General features: G+C 45.0%; 1 protein-coding gene across 2 annotated transcripts in view; it reads right to left on the bottom strand.

Moving 5' to 3' along the window:
* Positions 1 to 24035, bottom strand: part of FAM107B (family with sequence similarity 107 member B) — a 229031-nt gene that overhangs the window by 68120 nt on the left and 136876 nt on the right. The window contains exon 1 of one of the 2 annotated variants that reach the window (XM_027594493.2): positions 7160 to 7328. The exons of the other annotated variant lie outside the window; for it this stretch is intronic. The gene's annotated coding sequence lies outside the window, so the exon portion shown is untranslated. Of the gene's footprint in view, positions 1 to 7159; positions 7329 to 24035 lie in introns of those variants that run through there. 2 annotated transcript variants of the gene reach the window in all.

The raw sequence follows: 24035 nt of genomic DNA, 5'->3' as shown, positions 1-24035 counted from the left end.
ATCTACTAAAGACTATAGAACCGCACACTGCCAATGGGTGAATTGTGGGAATGGAAATTACACCTCAATAAAGAAAGCCACACTGACATATAAAAGAGATGTGTTTCCAGAGTGTTCACACAGGCATTTTCATACCACTCCATGATAATAGCGAATTCAGGTATTTTATAGAGTACAGCAGAAATGGTAGAGTATGCGAGCTTGGGCAAGGATCAGACTTGGATCTCAATCCTGACCCAGCTTCGTTCGCTTCAGGGCAAACTCTTCACCTCTCTAAGTGTCAGTTTCCATATCTGTGAAAGGGGAATCACCACAGTATTACTCTCAGAGGCTACTGTGAGCGTTACATCACCCTCCCTTGGCCCCTCCGGGTTTCCCATATCAATAAAGGGCGCCACCCTTCACGCAGCTGCTGAGGCTAAAAGTGTGGATGTCCCTCATGACTCCTCTCCCTCTCGAATATTAGCTCCAATCCATTAGTGAGTCCCGATGGCTCCATCTTCAAACTGTATCAGGTACCCAACCACTTCTTACCAGTCCCATCCCAGTCATCACAACATCCCTGGGGATTCACAAAAGCCTCCCACTCTGGAGTCTCTGGACTTCCATTCTGGCCCCTCCGCAGTTACCACTGCACTCCAGGCCAAAGGGGTATGTAGAGAACATAGCTCTACCATCCCTGTTCAGAGCCCTCCCACGACTGACCAGACCATGGCCTGCAGGCCCCACATGATCCGATGCCCATTCAGGACCCCACCTCATATTCCTCCCCCACCCCCAAAACTGGCTCCATCCACCGGGGCCTTCTTGCCCTTCCCCAAGAGCAAGCTCCTCTTGCTTCTGGGCTGTTATTTGCACCTGCCCTTACACAGCCAGATGGGGGCGAGCCTCATCCCTTCCTTCCTTGAGATCTCAAATTCGCCTCCCTAGATGGGCCTTGCCCTGTGAAAAACACCACTTCCTCCCCTGCTAGACTCCAGCCCCTTTCCCTGATTGGTTTCTTTATAGCACTGACGCTCCCTGGAATCACATACTGTCTGTCTTCCTGCAGAATGAAAACTCCATGCAGGCAGGGATTTCGTCAGTCCTGCCCACTGTCCCAGCCACGGACCCCAGAGTCTGGCACAGAGCCTGGCAGAGAGGAAAATTCATTAAATACATACTGGATGAAGAAATCTCATAAAGCACTTAGCACAACGCCTGCCAGGTAGGAAGTCCTCGAGAACTGTAAGTTGGTAATAATAAAAATAATGTTATGTTTACTGTTATTATATTTCACAGATAAGAATATGGAAGCCCAGGGCGCCTGGGTGGCTCAGTCGTTAAGCATCTGCCTTTGGCTCCGGTCATGATCCCAGGGTCCTGGGATCGAGCCCCGCATGGGGCTCCCTGCTCAGCCGGAAGCCTGCTTCTCCCTCTCCCAATCCCCCTGCTTGTGGTTCCCTCTCTTTCTGTCTCTCTCTATCAAATAAATAAATAAAATCTTAAAAAAAAAAAAAAAGAATATGGAAGCCCTCCTAGGTCGACGGGCTAACCCGGGTTAACTCTTAAGTGTGACACTTTACTACTTCAAGATGCCTCCTTTCCACGAGCGCAGAGTAACATGTTCTCACTTCGGCAGGAATCTAAAGGATGCTGCAGCTGATTTTCCCTAACCGTCTGTTCTCTGTCTCCTCTGCCTTCAAAGATCCACCCCTGTCCTAAAGGGATGGCGTGAGTGCCACAGAACCACAGGGAAGTCCCTTGGATGACAACTTACAGTCAGGGGGCCACTCCACCAGCTATAAAGCGTGCAAGCTTCACCTCACCCTCAAGACAGCTCTAAGAGGTCAGCAAGGGTGATTACGTCCAGTTTACAGATGAGGAAGTAGAAAACAAGACATAAACGACCTGCTCAAAAAATCATACTAATTAATGGGGAGCTTGCATTTAAGATTCTGAAAATTTTAAAAATCTAGGTCTCTCCCCCGCCCCCCCGCCACTACACTACACTACTCTGTGCATCCATTAAAAACAGCAAGAAAAATATGAACTCTGACCACAGCTTTAGCTATTTTAAATGCCATTAAGTTACAAGGGAAAAGAATATTATGAAGAAAGTCTTTCTACATATACATATCCACAACTTCCTCCAGGACATGGAAATTTGAAGTCATCCACATTAGACACTCATAAACAACTTCTGATTATTCATACTGCAGGAGTTTATAATACGACTGTATAGTTTCGTAAGCTCCTTAGCATGCAACAGGCCCAGATAAAATGTGAGTTTTAACCTTAACTCTCACGGAGTGTGCTGAGTTTTAAATGTTAATAATGACAGAAAAGTTGACATGAGAGTCACAGCCCTCTCTCCTACACACTTTTTTATGACAAACCTTGTGTCCAAGGATATAACAGAACATTTCATTTCTCTTATCAAAGCCAGGTTATCTTTACAACACTCCTGAGATATGACGGCATCCTGAGGAGCCAGGGGAAGGGGGGGGGGGGGGGGCGGAGTCCCTCACGCTTCCCTACATGGCCCTGGTCAGCATCTTGGCACCACCACTGCGGAGTTACTAGAAACTGGAGTTAAGACTGTGGGCAATGGTACAACAGCCTAATGCCCATGTCTCGGGAACTGTGTGTTTGGGCCTTCGTGACCTTGCATTTGCCCTTGCCGTGCTTGGGGGGTAGGTCTTACTAAGTTCATCTCCCACATGAGAATACTGGAGCTCCCAGGGGTTCTGTGACTCGCTGCAGGTCACAAAGCTGGGGCCTGGATTCTGATTCACAGGTGTCTGGCTTCCCCTGCACCACATGAAGAAAGGCATCCCATTTCCCAATCACACTCTCTAGCCCAGGGTTGGGACTGAGCAGGGCAGCACCCCACAGATGCTCCAGGGCAACACAAGTCGGCATTGACAACAACAAGGATAATCAAGAACCCTCCAAACCACATCTACCTACAACCAGCCAGGAAGCAGATAGCTGGTCCGTAACCTGCATTTTCTCAATCCTGTTTTTGGAGGAGACTTCACAACACATACTCAACACAGAAGGTTGCATTGGCTGGGCAACCCCCCATTTAAGATTTCTGGGTCCAATGACGGAATTTATGATTCAGTAGCATAAGGAGGAAAAGCACTGTGGACAGCCTAGAGGCCCTTGATGTTTCAAGGCCTCTAAAGGGCGGGGGGGGGGGGGTTCTTTTTTTTTTTTTAATGGGTGTTTTCTTCACACCGCAGAACCCCAAGATTTCGCTGTGTGGGGGGAACATTACTGTCACCAAACTATGCCTCCCTCCCACTTCCCCTGCACACAGCACCACAGAGCACAGACTATGGCTACAGTTCTACAACACTTGGGCCCCACTGCTCCCCTCCAGGGAAATCCTCGGCAGAAGGGCTAAAGCGTCCACCTAGTGTTAAGGCAACATTCCTTCCTTTTTCTGAACCTCTCCCCTCCGTTCTCCTTCCTACAGTTCACTGGAGTTTGAAAAACATGAGGGAAGTCTTTCCACAAGTTCCCCACAAACCTCGTCTTCTCATTTGTAACAGACCTTCTGCTGGGCATAGTTGTAGTCAGTCACCCCCCTCCCCTGCATGACACTAGCCCTCAGCTCCTGGGAAACCTTCGGAACAGCTCAGGACCCCGTGTCCCCACCACAACCGGCTTCCAAGGGCCCCCTGGCCTTGAGGTTTACCTCCAGCAAGAACACGAGAGCAATACCATTGTTTCCCTGTCTCTCCTGGATTCCACGCCAGAAAGTGCCCCAACCCCTCAGCCACACTCTACACGAAAATGAACAGCCCTCTTCCTGTGTTCAGCCACACCCCTACCACCACTAGGCTCTTAACTGATCAGCCCGGAGCCAGTGACGTGCATTTCCCTCTCATGCCTCTCCCCAGCCTTCACCTTTTAGTCAGAAACCCGACCCCTCAGCTTTAGCTGTGATTTCCATCATTCTTTCAGTTACCTTAATTCACAGCGCTTAACATCACTGTCTTTAAACAACTTTTTTTAAATGTTTTGGAAAGATTTTATTTATTTATTTGAGAGAGAGAGAGAGAGAGAGAGAGAGAAGGCACGAGCAGGTGGGGGGAGGGAGAAGCAGACTCCCTGCTGAGCAGGGAGCCTGAGGCAGGGCTCAATCCCAGGACCCTGAGATCACGACCTGAGCCAAAGGCAGACTCTTAACCAACTGAGCCACCCAGGCGCCCCTCCTGACCCATTTTAAAACACATTCTGTGCACAGAATCCTGGAGAGAAGGTGCAAACAAGACCTCACTAATAACACTAAAGCCACAGTACTAATCTACTAGGGTCCCTCTTTTCAGAGAAAAGTCTTCCACCCCTCAACCACTCCCAAAGAAAATCAGTATAAATCTTCTCCCTCTACCTTGTGACATTTTAAACAAAGAAAGGAATGAGTAAGAGCGTCCACCCTACCACAGTTCAGGAACAGGATTTCTCATAGCACTTCTCAAAAACGCAAAGCAAGTCTCCTTTTAAACAGCCTAAGAATGGATTCTGCAGTCCAGGCCGGGGGGGGGGGGGGGGGGGGGGGGGTGCGAGACGCTGGCCGTCACAAACAGCCATAGCAAGTCCACGACACGGGACCAATCCCAAACTTTTCTCTCCTCCCCTTGAAGCAACATTATAGAAAAAAGGCAAAGCTACTCAGCTCTGATCTCTATTCCAGCTGGGCTTTACATTGCTTACAGTGCTTATGGTGTCCAAGGCCACAGAAGGGTTGAAAAACAGTATCTAAAAATTCTCATATTTCCTATTTGAGTTTCTTTTGACTTGTGTATGTGGCAGGGTCCCCTTATCTCTGAAGGAACGCGAATCATTACAGCGGACGACATACTTGGCACCATATACTTCACACTCGGGACTTACAAGTCACTGCTTACTTAACAGGGGCAAAAGCTCCCTGTAAGCCTGTATGCAGATTAAGGAGCCCCAAGTTAGGCACAGGACCGAAGACTGCACCTGACAGTAGAAAGCCACAACTTCCTTCTTGTAAATTCTTCTGACTTTGAAAAGTATTGATTGCATCATCCTCAGGATCAATCTACTCCTACACAGTTGCCTCCAAGACCTCTCCTTACTTTGCATGGGGTAATGAAGATGTCCAAAACTTTTACAAGTGGAAATTGGAGAAATGAAACGTCCGAAAACTTTACAAGTGGAAAAAAAGTGTATGTAATAACAAAAGCATTCAGTGACAAATCTAGATTTGAACAATGTGTTGTTCTTTTGGCTTTTTTTTTTTTTTTTTTTACAGAACACACACACTCCAAACCACTCACTACTCAACGGGAAATCTTTTTACTTTCAGAAGTAAACATGTATCTGGCTATAAAACCTCTGTCATTCCTTGTTCTACAAAGAGTGTCTTTCCATCACATACTTCTCAATTGCAGAATTTTGCTTTTTAAATATTTTATAAGCTGATTTTTTTTATTTAAAAAAAATAGTCAATCCAAAACTACTCCTGAAATCTAAAGAACACAGTCCCTAAAACTTTTCTGTTGGTTTATTCTTCCAAATTAAGTGGAAAGTACCTTGTTTTTCCTATTTCTTCCCTTCCCCCTTCTGTACAGGTAGTTATTTTAAGGCTATAAGAAAATACATTTCAGACAACTTGTTGGTATTAATCCTGTGTTAAAGTGGCAAACCACTATGGTAGACTATGGTTATTCGATATATTTTAGTCTGATGGGACTGGTAAAGATTAAGAATCAGTAACTCCTTCATTTATTCACATTCACACACACACACACACACACACACACATTCTCTCTCAATCAATCATACCATGGCTGCCAAGCCATAAATCAAGCTAAGATGCCTTCATCCTCAGGGTGTGTTTGGGTGGTAGGCACAAGTGACCTTCTTTTCTATATTTTTTCATTTTTATAATAAATATACATCATTCTATACTTAAAAGTTTTAAACCTGAAACTCCTACCACTAAGGAATCTCCAGACAGGCACCTCGGGTACTATTTCAACTTAAATCAACTTGGACAGCTAGTATCTCCAAAGTAATGGCCAGGGGGTCGTGGTAAGAGGAGAAAACTAACATACCTGTTAGCAAGAAATCCTCAAGTTAAAGAATGTAAAGTTTAACAAGCCTCATCCCGTTTTTCTGTATTTCCCTTTAATATCATACTCATTCTACTCAAATAACTTAGCTCTCCTATCGTTGACTGAAGTTTTTTGTTTTGTTTTTTTGAGGAAGGAAGGGTATGGTACCTTGCTGCAGAGATTAAGATAGGCAATTTACCCTCTCAACAGCATTTCTCTCCACATTTCAGAAGGGGCTGTTACCATCCCCCACGCAGCATGTCAGAATTTGGGCATACATAGCCGTGCCACCCCCAAGGGACCCGAAGATGCTTGGAGAGAAATTATGGGAACCCAGTTTTTAGGACTTCTAGGGCTGCAGACGCCCCCAACATGCTGGGTTTACTGGAAGAGTGGGAACGTAAAAGAGTCAAAAATGGAAAAGTTACTTGCAGACTGTTTGGAAACAGTGCGACAGTCACCTTTAAACCAGTGGGGCAAACCCCCCGCGGCCCCTCCTTTGTCTGCCCAGGCACAGGCTCGCTGCGACCCCGCAGCCCGCTCCCACCACCCCGAGCGCGCCCGCGCAGCGAGGGGCGAACCGGGCGCCTAGGGCTCGGCATCTGGCCGCGCGCGGCGCTCCCGGTGGGCAGCGCACCAGCTCCAGGCAGGGTCTCTCCATTTTCAGGGCCGAGGAAGCAACAATAAGCCGAGCGGAGCGGCCGCCTGGGCTCCCCTTCCTCGCAGCGCCCCCCGCCTCCCCAGCGCCCCTCGGGCCGGGGGCCACGGCGCGGGGCCCTGCCACGCCCCGGCCCTGCACCCCAGGCCCTCCCCGGGCACCGCGCGGGGTGGCCGGGGCTCTCCGCACGCCCACCGCCCTGCGCGTCCTCCTCCCGCGCACGCAGGGACCCCCGCCCCACCGCCCGCGCCGAGCTGACGGACCGCCGCGGGGAGGGAAAGCCGGCGGCCCTTTCCGCCCTGGGGTCCCTCGGGCCGGGGGTCAGGGCTGGGCGGGCGGCCGCGCAGTCTCCCCGGCGGGTACCCGCCTACCCCGAGCTCCCAGTCTTTGTGTGCAAAGTAAGTGCGGGAGGCGAACCTACCTCGGCGCGCTCACAAAGGCGCGCGGCTCCCTCCCCGGCGTTCACCCCGGGCAGCCGCGGCGGCGCCCAGCGGCCCGACTGCTCAGGGCGGCCCCGAGGCGGCGCGGGCGGCGGCTCTGACGGCAGCGGCGGCCCGTCCAGCGCAGGGCGGCTCTCTCACACCCCGCGGCCCAGCGCATCCGAATTAAGCGGCGGGGCAGGGCTGGGGGCGGGGTGCGACTGCGGAAGCCCCGCCCAGACTCCGCCCAGGCCCGCCCCGCCGCGCTGGCTGCGGGCTCCGCGCTCCGGACCGCCGCGGCCCCGAGGGGAGTGCGCCAGGCCAGGCGGGAGCTCGGAGAAAGTCGGGGGATTCGGTTCCGGGAGGTTTTCCTTCTGTTGTTTGAGTTTCGCTGGCTTCAGAAACTTGGAAAGAAGAGAGGGAAGGTTGGAAGAAAAATACTAAGTGTCACCCGATGAGAGACAGAAATGGGGACTCCAAGGTGGCAGGAGTAGGGTCACGAGGCCCACGATTAAAGATCTTTCTCTCCCTCCCTCTCCCCATCTCTGTCTCTGTCTCTCTCACGTACTCGCTGGTGGGTGTCTGGCCCCCATCTCCACTCTATGCTTGTGAGGCTTAGCGAGACTCTCCCCATTGAAATCCTGCAAATACGTCACAGAAGAAAACTCAAAAGGAATCAGGGAGGAAAAGGAAACAGATTTGTTGGAATTGTATAAATTTACTGTCAAACCAGGGCTTGAAACCCAGTGACCTGGAAATTTACTCATATTCCTTCCCTGTCCCCATTCATCAAAGAGTAACTGGAGATTTAATTTGTGCACAAGGAGGAAAGGTTTTTCACCTCCCTTTTCCCCTCTCTGATTTTCGTTTTTTACAGCTGTCTTACAGCAAATTGCTTCTTGCCCAACCCTAAAACTCAGATTACCATGTACCTGAATGACGACATCGAACAAAAATGAGAAATATCTAATTCAGAGTAGCAAATGAGGCCCGCTGGTTGGTGGATTTTAGATCAAAAGTTTTTTAATTTTCTTGGCAAGAGATGAATAAGGCTTTATTCATTGGGCAGTTTTTCTGACTAAAACAGCTTGGGTCATGATCACAGGGAACAGTCATATCAATTATGATTTTCGGTAAGCAAATTACTTACTCCAAAGATACTCTAAAGCCACAACTCTTTAAGGGCCTGACCATCCCTAGGTCCCTGAAGCCCATTGAGGGGAGGAATCACTTGCCACGGGATTTAGAAAGAAGCTCCTTCCCAGCCCAAGAAACTAACCTGTGTAAACTTTATCCATAGTGTTTCCTACACATCTTTCTTCTCTCCCTGTCACTTGCATTGTTGTTGTTTCTGTAATTAACTGAGGGTCTGCCAGTTCCCAGACCAGAACCTGGGATCCAGCCTAGATTTTTACCTTCATTCCCCACATGGAAGCCAATCCCAAGTCCTAGAAATCCTACAGGAGGCCTAGATACCCAACTCCCCATTCCACCAACACTGCCACAGTTGGCCTTTTGTGTCTGCCATCACACTGTGGTCTCCCATCTCTCCCCAGCTTCCAATCACACACTCTTTTCGAGCCAAACTACTTCTCAGGGAACTTTCCAAGTGCAAATCTGCTCAAGTTAAAACCCTTGAACAAGTGCCCAATTCCTACTACATAATCAAGTCCAAGCTCCTTGCTACAGTATCCTGGTAGGGGCAGTCTATTTTTGATATCACCTTGACCTCTTCCGTGTGTTCTTCCTACATCCCCCAGACGCCCATGGCCTCACTCAGCCAGAGTGCTGTATTTGCTGAATGGCCCTGCTCTGTGAATACAAAGACTGGAGGAAAGAATCTGTCGCCTGTTATGCTCTTCCACATGCCTCCCCGCTGCCTAGCATACCTTCACCCCACTCTACCCCCACAAGGGTTCCTCTCCTCTCTGACACCCGTTCCTCTGAGAAGCCTTCCCTGACTTGTTCAAACTGGATGGACCTTTTCTGCCCCTCTCATGCCTAGCACAGCCTGGTAATTATTGCTCTGTATTGTAAATATACATCCTCCTTGAACAGAGTTTACACTTGATACATATGTCATTAGGTAATGATATACACCTCCTGCTTAACATAGTATCTGGCATATAAAAAGTGTTGGGAACTGAATTGTGTCCCCCCTCCACCAAGTTTATATGTTGAACCCCTAACCCTCAATGTGACTGTATTTGGAGATAGGGCCTTTAGGGAAGTAATTAAGTTTAAATGAAGTCATAAAGGTGGGGACCTAATCTGGTAGGACTGGTGACCTTATAAGAAGTGGAAGAGACACCAGAGACTTCTCTCTCTCTCTCTCTCTGTAAGACACCCAGAGAAGAGGTCATGAGAGGACATAGCCAAAAAGCAGCCATGTGCAAGCCAGGAAGAGGCCTCACCAGAAACCAACCCTGCCAGCATCTTAATCTTGGACTTCCAGCCTCCAGAACTGTAAGAAGATAAATGTCTGTTGTTTAAGCCACTGTTATGGCAGCCTGAGCAAACTAATATAAGAAGCATGCATTAAATTCTAGATTCTAACCTTGGAAAAGCACTAACCCTCCAGTGAGCCTGTTATGTCCCCTTACAGCAACCTGGGACAAACTTCTGTGAGGCCAGGACAGTGAGCGGAGTGTCTGGATGTGACAAGTGACCACACAGTATTTCCCCTGCCCTCTGAGCGGAATGGAAATAGGTATTTCTTCCCATAGTCTGGGGTATACATGTCCACAGTTTCATTGTCATTACCCTGCCCTTGTATCAGGAAACATAATTTAAACAAAACCAGTAAGAAGAGCTCAATCTTTTCTTTGAACTTCTTGAGTCAAAGCCTTCTTAAAAGAAAAGACACCCACACCCATTTACTGAGTCCACTATTTGGGGCTGAATATTTCACACCCTTGGAACCTTAGGGGAATTTTGATCCAGGTAGGATCAAGTATCCAGTTTGGTTTGGGGCTCCTGGAGTTTCTGTGGGTGGAGCCCAGAAGAACTTTAAGGTTATGGACTAGAGTGATACTTATGTTTGTACCCATACCACCTACCAACAGTGCCTGGAATATAGTAGGTGCACAGTAGACATTTGTAGAACGAATGCGTTTAGGTTTTCAGGGCATGAGCAGACTTCCCAGGGTTAGGTCAGGTAACACCAAACTCTCAGCCCGAGTCTGATGTTCTGTAGATTCCACATTCTGGATGTGGACAAGACTCCAGGAAAGGTCAGTGCCCTAGGCACCTACTGTGCTCTGCTTGGATTTCTGCTCCCGGGCTAACATGGATTATCAGGTGGCATGGAGGGCCTTTCCTCACTTGCTTTCTCCAAATACAATACAAAGAAAATACTCCTCTGAAAGGTTTTGAGTCACTTAGTCTATTGGTGATAGAGTCCCTAACCTGACATAATTGGAGAATATAGTTGATAATTTCCTATCCTCTAACACTCACCCACAAGATCACCCATACACTCAACTTTAACCTCATTGTTGCTCTGACATTTGGAGGCCTTTTAAAGTTACTCCTAAGGAAAACTGAAGAAAGCAGAGATGTACATCTGAGGACATAAAGTAGAGCAAAGCAAATCAATTTGGAATAAGATATGTTGTCTTTATCTCCTTCTTTGGTCTCTTTTCTCTGTGCACAATCTTGAAATTGTTGCTTTATGCCCTATTATCCTGAAGGGCTCCAAAGAGGTGAGAAAGGTTTCACAGTGCCCAGGGGGCAGGAGATTCATTTTTATGTGTATACTCTTTTGTATCTCAAATTTTGTGCTGTGTACACAGACGTTTGAACAGACAATCCATTCAAAAAGAAATCAAATTTTAGAGGCGCCTGGGTGGCTCAGTCGGTTAAGCATCCAACTCTTGGTTTCAGCTCAGGTCGTGATCTCCCTGTTGGGAGACAGAGCCCTGTCAGGCAACCTGCTCAGCGGGGAGTCTCCTTCCTCCCTCTGCCTCTCTCTCTCTCTCTCTGAAATAAAGAAATAAATCTTTAAAAAAGAAATAAAATTTTAATTTTAAAATAGTATTTTTAAAGTCATATTCTTTACTATCTGTATCAGTTAACTATTACTATAGGAAAAAATAATACCTCAAAACTTAGTAGCTTAAGATAAGAACAAATGATTTGCTCACAATGCTACGGGCTGGCAATGTGGATCACACTCAGCTGGGATTAGCTCCATTTGGTCTTAGCTAGGCTCTGTCATGTGTTTGCCTTCAGATGGGAGGTCTGCCAGAGACCAGCTTGTCCTGGGTGGCCTCAAAGTCCAGATATTGACTGGAGCTGTCTGCTTCTGTTCCTCAGATGCCCTCCACATAGCCTCTCAGCAGGATTGCTGGGACTTCCTCACGGGGCAGCTATATCCAAGAGGGGGAAAGAGGAAAGCTGTAAGGCCCCAGGAGGTCTAGCCTCCAGGTCATTCTGAGACACTCTACCATTCAAAAATAGCACAGAGCCAGCCCTAATCCGAGCTTCAGGGAAAACAGCCTCCACCCCTTGATGGTAAAAGCAGGGGTCACATTACAAAGGGAACTGAGTACCCGGATCCTAGGATAGGAGGAGTCATGGCGGTCATCCCTGCAAATAATCTTCCCCCTCTAATGAGAGCTGAAGAACTACACAGTGAAGGGTAACTGTGACAGCTGAGAACAATAGTCTCAAGGGAAATCATTCTGATTTATAAACAAGCCAAAAGCCACCTGCAATGGAACATAAAGCTCAAAACAACAGATTCCATAAACTGGTACTGGCCTCATGTGCTGAATTGATAGATCAAAGTAAAGACATGATTTCTGCTTATTCATTTTTGCTTTCAACTAAGAATGAGGCTGGAGGGAAAAAATGGCTTTAGTTCTCTAAAGAAGCTAAGCTTGACCAAATTCCAAATCAGTGTATGATCTATTGCCGCATAACCAATTACTACAGACTTAGCAACTTCAGACAATACCCATATATCAGCTCATCTTTCCTTTATGGAGGCATGGCCTGGCTGGGTTCTCTGCTCAAGGTCCCCCAAAGCCAAAATCAGGAACCTGGCAGAGCCCATGGCTCATCACATCTGGAGCACAAAGATCCCCTTGGCAGAATGCAGTTCCTTGTTTGTCCAGTTTGTCCAGTCTCTAAGATTAAGGTTAAGGTCCCCATTTCCTTGTTGGCTGTCAACTAGGAGCCTCTCTCAGATTCTAAAGGCTGCCCACATGCCTTCCCACATGGCTCTTTCCATTATCAAGTCAGCAAAGGCACATCAAATCCTTCTCATGCTTCCTATCTCTGTGTCCCTCTCCTCTATCTTCGTCCATCTCTGCCTCTAGACTCATTTACAGTGCTAGGGTGATTAGGCCAGGCCTGACCCAGATCACCTCCCTATCTTGAGGTCAACTGATTTTACCTCTGCAAAATCTCTTCCTTACGTCTGCAAAATCTCTTCACAGCATACCTAGATGTATGTACCTTTTAAAATTAGTAGTATCGGGATGCTTGTGTGGCTCAGTTGTTCAAGCATCTGCCTTCGGCTCAGGTCGTGATCGCCAGGGTCCTGGGATTGAGCCCCACATCCGGCTCCTTGCTCAGCGGGGAGCCTGCTTCTCCCTCTACCTGCCGCCCCCCCCTGCTTGTGCTCTCCCTCTCTCTGACAAATAAATAAATAAAATTTAAAATAATAATAATAATAATAAAATAAAATGAGTAGTATCTAGAAAGGATCAGAAGATAAACCCAAATCAAAAAGAATGTGCTATAAGCAACATCATGAGCACTTACATTAAAATAGCCTCTTTGCATGAGCATTTGTGAGCAAAAGAGTGGAGCCACTTCATTAAATACGCTAATAGCACCAATAATAAAAATGAGTTTTCTCCCCTTTAGTAGTTAATCTGCTACAAAGCATTTTGCAAACTCTACAACAGAGCTATAATTCATAATGTCACTGAACCCTCTGCCATGTCTAGGGAGTTTAAAGTTTAAGAGTTCTAATTTCAAAATTTATAATAAATGTGTTGCCTAAAATGCTTAATTTAGTTTTTATAAAACATTTGCTTTTTGTTACTGATAATTTTAAAATCAAAGGGACTCTATAAAATAGTGATTAAAATCTAGCTAAATATCACCTAAGAATCAAGAGAAACAGCTGTTAGCCGCATAAACAACTCCTGAATGATGTGAAGATATGAGTTTTATGTCTTTTTCTTCACATGTACCCAGCACCAGGGAAAAGAGGATTTCCTGAGGGTCTTCCTGTATATTAAAACAAAAATCTCTAAAAAGCAAAGAGAGGGAGAAAAACCTTTAAATCCTCATCCTGTCAAAAATACTAAGGTATCTGGGTGGCTCAGTTGGTTGAGCAACTGCCTTCGGCTCAGGTCATGATCCTGGAGTCCCTGGATCGAGTCCCGCATCGGGCTCCCTGCTCAGCGGGGAGTCTGCTTCTCCCTCTGACCTTCCCCCCTCTCATGCTCTCTCTCTCTATCTCATTCTCTCTCTCAAATAAATAAAATCTTTAAAAAAATGCTAAGGTATCTTAATAGTAGATATTAATGAGTAAACAAACCATCATCTTATATTTGAGCACAATAAAGGTAATTCCTATATGTTTCCTAATTCAAATAACTAATGTGTAAAACAAACCAGTTCACTGACAACATTCTACATTTTGCTCCAACTTTCTTTTCTTCTTTCTGATATGCATTCCAGATACATACATTTCTGTTAACAGAAAGTATTCCTTAAAAGTCTTGCATTGGTAATAACTAGTTGAATGCCACTTAATATTCTCATCTACCTTTTAAGCAAGGCAGTAACCTAAGTTCATAGAGTAATGGAATAAAGACTAGGCTAGGACAGAAGAGATTTCAATCATGGCTCTGCTACCAGCTAGCTTTGTGATTTTGGGCAAGATATTCAACTCACTGCAGGCTGTCTCCTCCGGATTTAAGGGTTAGTGATTTTAGGGGCGCCTGGGTGGCTCAGTCAGTTAAGCGTCTGCCTTCGGCTAGGGTCATGATCTCAGGGTCCTGGGATTGAGCCCCATGTTGGGCTTCTGCTTAGTGGATAGTCTGTTTCTCCCTTTCTGTCTCCCTCTGCCTCTCCCCCTGCTCGTGCTCTCTCTCTTAAATAAATAAATAAATAAATAAAATATTTTTAAAAAAGGGGGTTAGTGATTTTATAGCAATCTCTATCCATATCTCTATCTATCTATATCTTCTGTAAACTGATGGTTACCAGAAGGGAGGTGGGCAGGGGGATGGGTTGAGTAGGTGGTGGGGATTAAGGAGTGCACTTAATGTGAGGAGCACTAGGTATTACATGTAAGTGTCAAATCACTAAATGTTACACCTGAAACTCATATTACACTAAACATTAACTAACTAGAATTTAAATAAGAACTTGGGAAAAAATTATGGCACTTTTATATACATATATACGGAGGTGCTTGTTTCTTCCATATGGAAATTATAGCATTAATTCTATTTCTGTTGCTGTCTAGGCTTGGCTAGAGAGGAGGACTGCTCCATCCATTCTGAGCTTACAACTAAAGTCCAAACTGCAGCTAATGTTAAATCTTGCCAGAGAAAGTTTGCTTATTAACTCTGCTTAAAAAATTGTATCACCCACACATTAGGAATGCTAAGGATTACTGGGCTTGAAAAAATGCTCTTTGAATGATAACATTCCTTTAGTTGTCCCACCATAATTTAACATGAACTAAAATTCTTTTTTTTTTTTAAAGATTTTATTTATTTACTTGAGAGAGAGAGAATGAGAGATAGAGAGCATGAGAGGGAAGAGGGTCAGAGGGAGAAGCAGACTCCCCGCTGAGCAGGGAGCCCGATGCGGGACTCGATCCAGGGACTCCAGGATCATGACCCAAGCCGAAGGCAGTCGCTTAACCAACTGAGCCACCCAGGCGCCCCAACATGAACTAAAATTCTAACTAATGTTAGCTTTTGCTGGATAATGTTGATAAAGAGTTAAACTTTATAAGGAAAAAGAGAGGAAGAATGAATAACAGGACAGAGTCCTTCTTAGGCAACTGAAGGCAATTTCTGGAAGTGTTTTGTAATTCTGCCCGTTCACCTCTCAGCCACCCTCATTGCTCAGGACAACCTGCCCTGTCCTGGTTCCAGCTTTGCCCTAATGACCACCCTTTTGCAAGTCAACAGCTGAGACACATGGCAGGAAACAATACTTTGACATGCACTTGCTTTCCCCAGGTCATTTCTCTCTACAGCAACTGCTCTATGCCATCTGCCATCATCCTCATTAGAGCATAAACAACTAGTTAAAAGGATGAAAGAAAGAAAGAAAGAAAGAAAGAAAGAAAGAAAGAAAGAAAGAAAGAAAGAAAGAAAGAAAGAATTGTAAAAATATAAGAAATTATCTTTCTCTTTAAAAGACCAATTCAACTGGAAAAATCTCTGTCCAAAATGATGAGAAACAGAGAAAGACAGAAAACAAGTAAAAAATACATTAGGAATGAAAATGGACACATGATTATCGGTAATCAAAGGCTAAAAAGTGAATTCAGAAACACTATGAGCCACTTTATTTGAACATTTGGATGAAATGGAAACCTTCCTACAAAAATACAACTAACTGAGGATTAAATAGGAAACCTGGAGTCCCATAAACTTGCAATGAATTGGATCAGCAATTAGAATTTTCTCAGAGGGGTGCCTGGGTGGCTCAGATGGTTAAGTGCCTGTCTTCGGCTCATGTCGTGATCCTGGGGTCCTGGGATCGAGTCCCACATCAGGCTCCCTCCTTGGGCGGAAGCCTGCTTCTCCCTCTCCCACTCCCCCTGCTTGTGTTCCTACTCTCACTATCTCTCTCTCTGTCAAATAAATAAATAAAATCTCAAAAAAAAAATAAAAATAAAATTCAGTTACTTCTTTCTTTAAGAAATGTATTTCTTAAAAATAGAACTACCGTATGATCCAACAATCCCTCTTCTGGGTATATATGCAAAGGAAATGAAATCAGTACCTTGAAGAGATATATGTATTCCACATTCACTGCAACATTACTCACGATATTTCTTCTTCTGTGAAGTTTTTTTGATCTATTGTACTACTTTGGATGATTAATTTAATTCCTGATTTTTTTTCCTATCTTATCCAAATAGAACTGAATCAAAAAGTAAAACTTTTAGTAATCTATCATCATGTGGCTTTGGAATTAATATTTTCTTTTGTTGTCCTTATTTACTTTTGAGCAAATTGTAACTCTCAACAATGGGAAAAAATCCAATTTTTCATTGTCATAGAGAAATCATCAAAAAAGATGATACAAAATGCTTTGGAGAAGAGTGTCATGGCTTGTATAAGATAAAGATCCTTGCTTTGCCTACAGAGAGCCAAATATTACAGTGCTTAGGTCCATAGTCCAACAGATGGTATTATGCATCTTACATCCCCGGCTCACAAGCTGAGTGACTTTGGCCAAATTATTCACTTCTCTAAGACTCCATTTTCTCATTAGTAAAGTGCAGATTAATTCATTTATTTAACCAATATTTCTCAAGCACGTTCTTTGTCCCAGGCACCGTTCTACTCCCTGAGAATACAATAGTGAACAAAACATAAAAAATCGCTGCCATTATGGGATGTATATTCTAGAAGAGGGAATCAAACAGGAAAGGTAGAAAGGAGAAAGAAAAGAAGGAAGAAAAAAGAAAAATAGAAAAGCAAATAGTATGCAGAGAGTGGTCATTATTGCTATGCTACAGAAACACATAATAAAGTTGAGAAGGGGATAGAAAGCAGCGGTGGGAATGTGTAATGTTAAACAGGATAGCAAGGGAAGGTTTCTGAGACTCTGACATCTAAGCAAACACCTGAAGGACATGAGGGAGTCCCTTGTGCCGGCATCTGGAGGACCAGCTCTCTGGGCTACTAGAATAGCAGGTGCAGAGGTCTTGAGGCTGGCGCACACGGCAAAGTCCAGGCACAGCAGGAGGCCAGTGTGGCTGGAGAGCCTGAGCAAGCAGGGATGATAGAAGATGAGGTCAGAGGGGTAAGGGGAGAGGGGAGGGCGGGAGGGACAGATGATATAAGGCCCCATAGGCCAGGGCGGGAAGAGACTGGCTTTTTCTCTGAATAAGCTGGGAAGCCACTGGAGGTTCAGAGCAGAAGAGAGACCTGGTCTGATACACATTTTAAAGGGATCGCCAGGCTGCTGGGTTGAAAACAGAATGCCGGAGGGGCTCCTGGGTGGCTCAGTCGTTAGGCGTCTGCCTTCGGCTCGGGTCATGATCCCAGGCTCCTGGGATCCCCCGCATCGGGCTCTCTGCTCAGGGGGAGACCTGCTTCTCCCGCTCCCACTCCCCCTGCTTGTGTTCCTGCTCTCGCTGTCTCTCTCTGTCAAATAAATAAATAAAACCTTAAAAAGAAGAAAAGAAAAGAAAAGAAAACAGAATACCGGAGAGCAAAAGTAGAAGAGTGCTTAGAAGGCTTTGGGGGCGCCTGAGTGGTTCAGCTGGGCGTCCGGCTCTCGGTTTCGGCTCACCTGGTGATCTCATGGGTCCTGGGATGGAGCCCTGCATCTGGCTCTGCGGTCAGCAGGGAGTTCGCTTGGGGCGGGGGGGGGGGGGGGGGGGGGGGGTCCCTCTCCCTCTGCCCCTCCCCACACACGCGCCGCTCTCGCGCTCTCTCTCAAATAAATAAATAAATAAATAAACTTTTTTAAAGAAGGCGTTTGTATTAATTCAGAAGAGAGAGGTGGTGCTTTGAACCAGTGATGAGAAGTGGCCACATGATGAATATTTTGAAGGTAGAGTCAACAGGATTTGCTAAGGGATTAGATGTGGAAGGGTTGGGGCGGGGAGACAGTCAAGGGTGATGCCCAAGTTTTTGGCCTGAGGCCATGGAAGGATGGAATTCCCTTTCTCTAAGAAGGGGAAGCTATTGAGAGGAACCACTTTGGGAGAGAATATCAGGAGTTCGGTTTGGGATATGCCCTTAGTGATCCAAAGATACCAACAAGTAGTTGGATATGAGTTTATAGCTAAGAGGGGAGCGCCAGGCCAGACCTGGAAATTTAAAAGTCATCAGTGGGCATATGTTACTGAACACGAGCCTGCATATATCACCTAGGAAATGACTGAGGTCCGGGCCCTGGGCCACCCCCACATTTCAGGGTCAGGGAGATGCGTGGACACTAGCACAAGGGACTGAGAAGGAACGGCCAAGGAATAAGTGAACACCAGGACAGTATGGGTCCTGGCAGACGGGCGAGGCCAGTGGCTCAAGGAGGAGAGAGCAGGCACCTGTCTCAAACACTGCTGGAAGGTTCAGGTCCATAGAGCTGGGCGCTGGGACCTGACAGGTGGATTTACCCACTCAGGTATCTTTGGTGGAGCTGTGGGCATGGGAGCCTTACTGGGGTGACTTCAAGAGAGATTCAGGGAGAGGACTTAGAGGCGGCTGGTACAGGCAACTTTTTTTAGAGAGGGGACTATAGAGCCAAGAAAGGTTCTGTTTGGTTTTGGTTTTAAAAGGGAAGAAATGAATGGCCTATTGAGGTCTGTGTGTAATTCTTGGTATGCTCTTCCTAAGCTGATGGGAATGATCCTGTACTGAGAGGATTAGTGATTATGTTTATTGGCTTTCTAAACATTAAACCCTGAGGGAACGCTCTGCTCCAGCCGATTTCCCTCACACCTGCTCAGCATACTTGCTCCCACCTCTGAATCTCATTCATGCTCTTTTCTCTGGCCAGGAATGCTCTGCCTCTCCCTTTGAACAGATCCAAATTTTACCCATATATTAAGTTTCAGCTCAAGTCCTATTTCTGTGAGACCTTCCCTAACGTTTGTAATCTGCATTAATTGCTTGCATTATTTCCTTTTTAGAACACTTAGTTTTCCTAACACACTTATTAAGTATCTCTGTGTGTAAAGGACTGAGCTAGATTTGAGAGGAGTATAAGTTAAATGAAAAGGCACAGTATCTACACTCAAGAAGATAACAAACTTGTTATCTGTTGTACATTACGATTTTTTGTGCATATCTTTTTTCCCTGATTCCCTTGTAAATCTTGAGGGCAGACGGCATTTTCATTCCCTCGGGGCTCTTAGCTCCATAACAGGAGCTATAGATATTTGTTAAATTATATTAAAAATCACTATGATAAAATGACTTAAAGTATTATTATATCACTTCCCAATTATATGACATAATCACAAAGAAATTTAGCTTAACAGCTTATTTCTTCAAATATTTTTATTTTTCAATTTTTTTCAATTTTTGTTTTTTTAGAGAGAGAGTGAGTGCAAGGGGAGCTGCAGGGGGGAGGGGCAGAGGGAGATGGAGAAAATCTTAGGCAGACTCTGTGCTGAGCGTGGAGCCCAACAGGGCACTCGATCTCATGACTCTGAGATCATGACCTTAGCCAAAATCAAGAGTCAGACGCTTGACTGACTGAGCCACCCAGGCGCCTCCCTCCCAAACATTTTTATAGTCATTATTTTAAATCTTTCTAAAAGATGTTAGGTATTTCCCTGCTGTGTTATGCAAAGGTCCTTAGAGACATTATTTTTTTTTAGATGATTTTAATCTGCTTGTGGAATGCAGAACTGAGTGTCTTTATTGGGACTTTTGATAAAGCTGAACTTAGGGCACATTGCACATTTGCTGGAGTAACTGTTCTTCAGATTTACTTTTATATATAGAAAAGAAATCTGATTAGCAGTTCTATGGAGCAATTGGAAACTTGTGTTTCAAAAAATATCAAGGCCAATGAAAAGACAAGGAGCATTGTCTTAATTGAGATTTCCACAATTCTCAGGGCTCTCCTGATGACGCAGAGTCAGCCCAGGGGACTACTAATGAAGTAGGAAATATGAATATGCATGAGCTGGAACCACACCAAACCCAATATAGGGTATTGTTCCTTGCCTACGTCTGCCTGGCATAAAAAAGTGGAAGCGCCCAGGGAGTATACTGTGGGCAAGTTTGTAGAGTTTTTCTGCTAGGCTTATCGGAGAACACCAAACTTTATTAAATAAGAACAGCATTAGTGAAAAATACACGTGAGTCCCTTGTCACAGTCTCGCTGCCAAGAGAGCAGGGAAAATACAAAATATCAAGTAGACAGAAGATGGTCAGGTGGGCAGATGGGAGATAGAGGAGGAGGAGAAGTGAGGGGAGAGGGGAGGTTGGAGAATAGGGAGCAAGAAGAGGAAAGAGCTAAGCGGAACAGGAGTGGGGCGGGAGGGAAGAAGAGGAAACGGAGGGGCGGGGATTGGCAGGGAGAAAGACGCGGGATATCTTAAGATCTTTTTTTTGAAGGTCAATCCCTGGTTTTCACCATGAATGAAAGCCTCAGGAAACAAACCTTCCTGTTGAGGCATGTGTGGCATTCTTGCTATGATCCTTTTTTTTTTTTTAAGATTTATTTATTTATTTGAGAGAGAGAGCACGTGCGAGAGAGGGGTGGGGGAGGGGCAGAGGGCGAGAGAGTCCGAAGCAGACTCCCTGCTGAGCATGGAGCCTGAACTGAGGCTCAACCTCACCACCCTGAGATCATGCCCTGAGCCGAAACCAAGAGTCAGGTGTTTAGCCGACTTCACCGCCCAGGCACCCCTTGTTATGTTCCTTTTAAGCAGTTGTTGTGTATTAAGAGAAGTGTATCTGTAAAGGGAGGCGGGGGGGTTGCACCTGAAAGTAAGGCCCTCTCTGGTTCTGACCCCTGGGGAAGACACAGGACTCTTAACCTTGAAACACAAAGTGAGAAAGAGCCCCAGTCTTGTTCAGAAAGGGGTCATGCTCGGCAGGAGACGCAGTCTTAAAAAAAAATTTGGTATACAACAAATATGATTTAACATAAAATTATACATTCTATCATGTGAAGCTTAACATATCATAATTTCACAACTGGTAGGAAACACAAAAGTCATTTATCCATATCTGAGTGCAGACAAAAACAGAACAATAAGCCCAGAGCAAGACAGATGAAAACCAAGAGAAGGTTGTCCTGTCAGGGGGGCCAGAGCACAGCAGTGTCCCAAGAAGCGCTGTCAGGAGAACTAAGTGGGGAACATTCAGGTCAATGCCGAGGAAAGAGCCCAAGGTGCACACAGGAGGTGGGGTTGGAGGCCTCGCTGCTTCTCACCATGATGGCTTTCTAACTCTCTAATTGTCTTAGGGGCTTCTCCCTGTAGTGATCTGAGCACCATTCCCCCAAAGGACGGACCCTGGCTCTCTAGAGATTTCCTTTCTTGATCTCCAGCCGCAGGAAGCGATACTGATGTTTGCTAACGTCAATTAATCCTAATATGTGTAACAATCTTTTTTAGAAACCTTAATTCCTCGAATTAGAAAAGTTTATATACAGATCACCTACAGTGAGGTCTCAAAGAATCTTGGGTTCTATTTTTTTTAAGTATTTTGATTTGCAAATGCAGTACCTGAGACTGTGAAAGTCAGTTTTATGGAGGTATAATTTACACACAGTAAAAATTACTCTTTTGACAAATGTATGCGGTTATATAACCACCACCACCACCATTATGATGGAGAATATTTTCATCATCTGAAAAAGTCCCCTCTTGAGACTTTGGGATCAGTATGCTTTTCCCATGTCTGGTTCCTTTGCTTTTTTTTAAGATTTTATTTATTTATTTGACAGAGAGAGACACAGTGAGAGCAGGAACACAAGCAGGGGGAGTGGGAGAGGGAGAAGCAGGCTTCCCGCCGAGCAGGGAGCCCAATGCGGGGCTCGATCCCAGGACCTCGGGATCACGACCTGAGCCGAAGGCAGCCGCGTAACCGACTGAGCCACCCAGGCGCCCCTGGTTCGTCTGCTTTTTGCCTCATAGTTCTGCCTTTTCCAGGTTGTTGAGTAAATGGTAGTTTCCAGTCTTTTCTGTGCAGCTTCTTCATTTAACATCAAGCTTTGAGATCCACCTATGCTCTTGGATGTATCAGGAGTTTGGCCCTTTTATTGCCAAGTTGCATTCTACCGTATGGATGTACCACATTTACTCATTCACAGTTGATGAATGTTTGGGTTGGTTCCTATTTTGGATGACCATAAATAAAGCTGCTATAAACATCTCATCACAGGTCTTTGTGAGGACATTGTTTTCATTCATCTTGGGTAAATACCTAAGGATGGAGGGGCGCCTGGGTGGCGCAGTCATTTAAGCGGTTGACTCTTGATTTCAGCTCAGGTCATGGTCTCAGGGTCCCGGGATCGAGCCCCACATTGGGCTCCACGCTCAGCGGGGAGTCGGCTTCAGGATTCTCTCTCTCCCTCTTCCCCTCTCCCCTGCTTGCTCATGCGCTCTCTCTAAAATAAATAAATAAGTGTTTAAAAAAATACCTAAGGATGGGATTGTTGGGTTGAATGGTATTATGAGTTGAATTATGTCCCCCCAATAGAATGTTGAAATCCTCATGCCCTGTACCTCAGAATGTGACCTCATTTGGAAAAAAGTGCAGCTGTAATTAATTAAGATGAGCTCATATTGGATTTGGATGGACCCTTAACCTAATATGACTAGTGTCCTTCTAAGAGGAGAGGAGACACAAAAACGGCAATGGAAGCAGATATTGGAGGAAAGCATCTATAGGCCAAAGAATGCCAAGGATTGCCAGCAAGCACCCACAGTGAGAAGATGCAAGGAAGGATACCCCCTTATAAATTTCAGAGGGATCCCGGCTCTGCTGACCCCCTGGTTTCACCCTTTCAGCTGCCAGAAGCGTGAGACGATAAGACAATAAATTGAAATGTCGGTTGTTTTAAGCCCCTCAGTTAGTGATACTTTATTACCGCAGCCCTAGGAAATCTATCCATGTGGTAAGTGTATATTTTGCTTGATAGGAGCCGCAGCTAGTGTCTGCATTTACATCCCCACCAGCAATGCGTGTGAATTTTCGTTGTTCTATGCTCTGTCGGCGCTTGGTCTTGTCAGTGTTTTTTATTTTAACCATTCTAATATGTTAAATGATAGCTCACTGTGGTTTTAATTTTCATTTCCCTAATAGCTTATGATGTCAAACATCTTTTCATGTGCTTATTTGCCACCCATATATTTTCTTTAGTGGAGCGTCTGTTCAAATCTTCTATCCAGCTTTTATTGGTTGTGTTTTCTTAGTTTAGATTAAGATGTAAGAAATTTTTTATCCCTTATTAAGTGTATGTCTTGCAAGTATTTTCTCCCTGTCTGTAACTTCTCTTTTTATTTTCTTAACAGGGTCTTCCGGAGAAGTAAAAACTTTAAGTTTGTTGTCATATTCATTCATTTTTTTTCCTTTTGTGGTTTGTGTTTTTGTGTCTTAGCTAAAAAACCTTTGCCCAAGCCAAGGTCCCAAATACTTTCTCTTATGTTTTCTTCTAGATGTTTTTTTTAGTTTTTGCTTTACATTTAGGTCTATGATCTATTTTTGTCTGTGGTGCTAGGTAAGGGTGAGCTTTTTGTTATCGTTGTTGTTGTTGTTTTGGCTTTGAGTTTTTTTTGGCAAAGGGATGTTCAATCGCTTCAGCTTCATTTGTTGAAAAGACAATTTTTTATACATTGAATTACCTGGGTAGCTCTGTGGAAGATCAACTGACTATATAAGTGTGTGTCTATTTCTGGACTTTCTATTCTGTACCATGTGTCTATATATCTATCCTTTCATTAATACCATAATATTTTATTTGTCTTGCCTTTATACTAAGTCTTAAAATCAGTCAGCTCAGTGAGTCATCCAACTTTGTTCTTTCACAAAATTATTTTGGTTATGCTAAGTCCTTTGCTTTTCCATATACATATTAGAATCAACATGTTGATTTTTTTTTCAAAAAACTTGCTGAGATTTTAACTGAGATTATATTAAATCTACAGATCAGTTTGGAGAGAACTGACATCATCACAATATTTAG

Source organism: Zalophus californianus, chromosome 9 (assembly GCF_009762305.2).
Source record: "Zalophus californianus isolate mZalCal1 chromosome 9, mZalCal1.pri.v2, whole genome shotgun sequence".
Taxonomy (NCBI): Eukaryota; Metazoa; Chordata; class Mammalia; order Carnivora; family Otariidae; genus Zalophus; species Zalophus californianus.
Note: the sequence above shows the minus strand (reverse complement) of the source record. Positions and strands in the feature narration are given on the sequence as shown.